Raw genomic sequence first — 5,758 nt, forward strand, 5'->3', positions numbered from 1 at the left:
AGATGGCCGGGACAGGTTCACTATGCCTCTTTCACCTCTCATGCAAGAGGAGTCATAATTCTCATTCTTTCAATCCCATTTCAATTAAAAGAACAATGTGTAGATCCTTCAGGGAGATACATTATTCTTAATGGGACAATTCTATCCACACAAATTAATCTAATAAGTTTATAAGCACCTAATGAAGATGATCCCAATTTTGATCAACTTTTATTTCTCACCATTTCATCATATAATGGAAAATACGTAACTGGACGAGACTTCAACTGTGTATTAAATCAATCATATAATCGCTCTTCAGAAGCAGGGAATGCTCATCAATAAAACAAAAAGTTTATTGAAAAATATATAACGGATTTGAATTTAACTGAAATCTGGAGATACCTTAATATCTTAAGATACCTGGAGATACCTTAAGAATTTTCATACTTTTCAAGTACTTATAAAACATTTTCTAGAATAGATGTTTTTTTAATTTCTAACAGCCTAATTTAAAAAGTTGGTAAATGTTATTATGATAGTATTTTACTTTCGGACCATGCCCCAATTGCAGTAGCAATGCAAATTAATAACCTCTCGTTCTCCCCTTTTAGATTCAGATTTCAAGCAAGATGGCTTCAAGATTCAGACTGTAAATTTCATGGACACTAAAATAGATAGGTATTTTCTAGTGAATATGGACCAGACAAGTGTCTCTGTGAAATGGGAGGCCTTTAAAGCCTATATAAGAGGGAAGATACAAAGCTTTACAAGGCATAAAACCAAATTGTATTATACTCAAGTTGAAAATCTAGAAAAGCAAATTAAAGCAAAAGAGCAACAACTATTTAATAGATATGATCCACTGAAACAAAAAGAAATATTAACACTTAAAGCCCAATATAATGAATTAACTAGTAGCAAGATAGTTAAAAATTGAATGTGGTTAAAACAGTATTATTATGACCAGGGCGAAAAAGCAGGGAAACTACTGGCATGGAGAATCAAAAAAATTCAAACAGATTAATTCAATTACAAATGAAAATGGAGAGAATATTGTAAACTCACAGGAAATTAATAATGTTTTAAAGGCATACTATGAGGATCTATTCAAATCGGAATGCACAAACATCTTAAAGACGAGATTTCTTTTTTGGATAAACTTAATTTCCCTACTTTATCAAATGAGGATAGATGTAAATTGGAGGGAAATTTAAGTATCGAAGAGCTGCAAGAAGCATTACAGTGATGAATAGTGGAAAGGCTTCTGGGCCTGATGGTATACCTGTAGAAATTTATAAAAAATTTGCAGGGAAACTTATGCTCCACTTACTTGAAGTATTTAATGAGTCGCTGGAAAAAGGAATTCTACCACCCTCATTAAGATCTGCAATAATAACACTTGTATTAAAACCAGGAAAACCTCCCAAGGATAAATCATCTCATAGACAATATCTTTAATGTCTTGTAACACGAAAATTCTTTGCAAATGCTGTCTAATAGAATTGAAACACTGGTGCCTAACCTCATCAAGAACGACCAAAATGGGTTTGTGCTTGGAAGACAAGCCTTTCATAACACCCGTAGGGTTTTTAATATACTATACAAAAAACAGAATGCCAAAGACAACGCAATTCTGTCATTAAATGCTGAAAAGGCCTTCGACAGGATTGAGTGGGGCTATCTGTTTGAAACACTTAAAAGATTTGGACTGGGAGATGCTTGGTTATCTTAAATGGATCAGATTACTTTATACAGAACCTCAGGCAGAAGTAATAACAAATAACCAAATTTCAGGATGCCCTTTGTCTCCACTATTATTTTTATTTGCAGTTGAACCTCTAGCAATGACAATTCGTAACAATCTTGATATAAAAGGTATAACAAAAGGAGAAAAGGAACACTGTCTATCTTTGTTTGCAGATGAAATTATAGTTTTTCTTTCAAAATTGAAGACTTCTATTCCAACACTTAACAACATACTATCCAAATTTAAAGACTTTTCAGGTTATAAACTTAACAATAGTAAAAGTGCCCTGTTATCTTAAATGAAGATGAATTTTAATTCTATAATTTATTAACACTCCTGGAAGATTTATATATTTAGGTATTAAAATATAAATAAATTATTTCAACTAATTACGACCCATCAGTAAAGATAATCATAGACTCACTTGAGAGGTGGAATGCATTACCCATTTCTATTATTGGATGCATAAATATTATAAAGATGTCAATTCTGCCCAAGTTTTTGTATCTTTTCCAGTCGATCCCACTTCCACTTTCAGCCTCTTTCTTTTCCACACTTAATAAAACATTTACAAAGTTTATATGGAATAATAAACGACCTAGATTACGCTTGTCTTTTCTTTATTTTCCATATGACCGGGGAGGACTTGGAGAACCAAATATTAAACTTTATTATTGGGCAGCCCAATTTTGAACAGCCATGTACTATTTCAAGAATACAAACACATCCCTGGCATGGGTTGATCTGGAAAATAATGAAATACTCTTATTACAGACATATCTTTATTCTTCCCCAATAAAAAAAAAAAAAAAAAAATTAATAAAAACCCTTTTCTTAGAAATATCATTTCTGTATGGTATGAAGCGCGTTAATTCTTAGACGAAGGAATTAAATTGTCAGGTCTTTCACCAATTTGGTGTAATTCAGTATTCATACCTGGTAGAAACGATATTGGATTCAAAAACTGGATGCTCAAAGGCATTAGTCAAATTAAAGACTTGTATGAAGAAGGTTCATTGATGTCTTTTCAATTAATGGTGAAACATTATGGCCTTCCTCAGAATCACTTCTTTAAATACTTACAGGTTAGGAGCTTTGTGTACTCTTAAATGAAAACTTCTACAGAACCGCAACTGTCAACCATTGAGAATCACACCTTAAAGCACTTGAACAGCAGGGGTAACCTATCCTCATTTTATAATTTACTTCTTGATGGGTCAAAAGAAAATTCTCTATCTTACCTATCTGCATGGGAAAATGATCTCCAGGAAAATATTTCAAAGGAAGAATGGGAAGAAACATGTGTATTTACCCAAACCCATAGTATCAACACTACATGTAGACGACTGCAGTATAAATGGCTTTGTAGAACATACATTACCCCAGTAAAGCTAAATAAATTTAATTCAAATATTCCTGCCTGGTGTACAAAATGCAGAGATGAAACAGGTACACTCTATCATTGTATGTTTTTGGAAGGAGACTCTTTGTTTAATTTGTCAATTTACAGAAGAAAATGTTCCTCAACCCCAAACTGTGTTTATTTCATATGTACCCAAGTACTGTGGTTGTGCATACAAAGAAGCGCAAACTAATAGATTTTAGTTTGCTGCAGGTTGATTGCATTAAAATAGAAAGAGACTCAAAGGCCCTCTTCTAATCAATAGATCAAGGAAATGTCCTGTAATCTTGCTCTGGAAAAACTAACATACATTGTCAAGGGGAAGTTATAAGACTTTTATAGCATTTGGAACCCCTTTCTACACTTTTTGCAACCAAGTGGACCTGACAGCAGAATAGAACTTAATAAAAAGAATAAAACATCAAGGTTAAACAGTGAATTCCTTTTGATATTGTATGTAAATATTTATACTCTTTATTAACTATCTTTTTATTTTTATTTATTTATTATTAGAATTTTCAATTTACTTATTTATTTATTTTTATTTTTTTTTTAATTTAAGTTTTGTATGTTATCATGGATTTGTTTTGTCGTAATTCGATGTTCAGATATTTAAATGTCTTGTTTTAATGTTGAGAAAAACTCAATAAAAAAAGGATATTAATATATATATATATATATATATATATATATATATATATATATATATATATATATATATATATATATATATATATATATATATGACTGTATAAAACGCGTACCCTGACTTGACATCTTAAAAATAAAAATGCCTTTTTTGGCACACAAATGTATTCTTGGAAACACTTGGATATTTAAGTGTCATTAAAGGGGTGGTCCAGAGTGTATTTTTAAGGCTTGGTTGTGTTTATAAGATGCAAAGCAATGTGTGTTTATGCTTCATTTGTAAAAAAAAAAAATCACATTATTTTTTCATATATCTTACTTTGATTATATACTGCTACTAAAATGACTAACATGAAAATGACTAACATGAAAATGACTCGTATTTCCTAGTTCCTTTCGAAAGGCCCGCCCACAAGAGGCTCTGACTGGTCAGCTAACATAATGTGCTGTGATTTGCGGATCGGCTCTATATATTCGAATAAGCATGGGTAAGTAATATGAAACTATCACATGTCTTTTGCAAGTTCGAAATTTGAGACATAGAATGCAGGGAAAGCGGTTGCATAGAGAGACCCTGCAGTGCTGGTGAAGATTGTTGGTGTTTACAGGGGTTTGCCTGATAAATATAAAAGCTAAATTGTTAACTGTGCCAAACAGCATTTCCCGTTGTTTACATCCTTGTTTATGTCCTTACTACAACATACCGCTAACGTTAGAAACTGTGCATGTAATAGAACAATTTTAACAAATAAAAAAAACTTACGGGTTATGGCTCACACTCCACAGCTTCGTCTATTATGGTTGGAGCTGCTGCTCCTTTGAGTTTTTAGCCGAATCCAGCACTGAATTGGGAGAACCTCTAGAAGTTCTCCTTTGTCAAATGCTAGCTCTGTATATTTTTTTATGATTCTCTGGAACATAATTAAAATTAAATTGTAAGCACTTCTCTCTTTGTGTCGTGTCCTGTTAAAGCCCAAATACAGAAACAGCAAAATATCAGCCTTTGAACGGCATTTTAGCTTTCTCTGCTATAACATTATAATGCATCTGGCCACGCCCCTTTGCCATCCGGGTGTATGCACGTGTTGAATGGGCATAACCCGAAGCGTTTGTGATCTCACTAGCCCGGGTGTATTTTTTTTTATAGTCCACAAACTTCGTTTGCTAAGCTAACTCTGTAAAAGCCAAGTCTCTCTCTTTGGAAGCAACTTTGAGCACATAACATTCAGAGATGTTGTTTATGTTCACACAGCTACATTACACATGAACTAAAGTTTAAATTTAATATCGTAGTGGACAACCCCTTTAAGTGTTTTATTGGTTTGGCTCATGTCAAACTTATCTTCTTTCAGAGGACAATTTACTTGTTAACTCTGAAGTCATGCATTTCTGGGTGCAAATAAGCAACAAGGGGAATTAATATATGCAATTTTCAAGCAATGACTGGGCACTATATTAAAGTAATTTTTTGTTTGTAATACATGCAACATACATGCAAATGAAAAAGTGAATCTGACTAATATAAACAAACTGTAATTGACAAAAAAAATTTACCTTCTGAAACTTTGTTGCATTTATGTACACTTAAATGTTGTTTATGACACAAGAAATGTGGAGCACACTTGTTCTGTGTGGATTTTTGCATCTTTGATAATATAACTATTCAAAGTGCCACACTATAAAGGTTCAGCATGTTTAATAGTCATAGCTTTGGCCAGCATTAAAGTTTAATGACTACTCTAAATCAGTGTTTCTCAACCACATTCCTGGAGGACCACCAGCTCTGCACATTTTCTAGGTCTCCTTAACCAAACACAACTGATTCAGATCATCATCTCATTAGCAGAGACTGACAGACCTGTAATAGGTGTGACAGGCAAAGGAGACATCCACATACAGTGTAGGTGGTCCTCGAGGAATGTGGTTGAGAAACGCTGCTCTAAATAACAATATCTATTAATTTTCTGTAATGTTTCAAC

Source organism: Danio aesculapii, chromosome 12, assembly GCF_903798145.1.
Source record: "Danio aesculapii chromosome 12, fDanAes4.1, whole genome shotgun sequence".
NCBI classification, from domain to species: domain Eukaryota; kingdom Metazoa; phylum Chordata; class Actinopteri; order Cypriniformes; family Danionidae; genus Danio; species Danio aesculapii.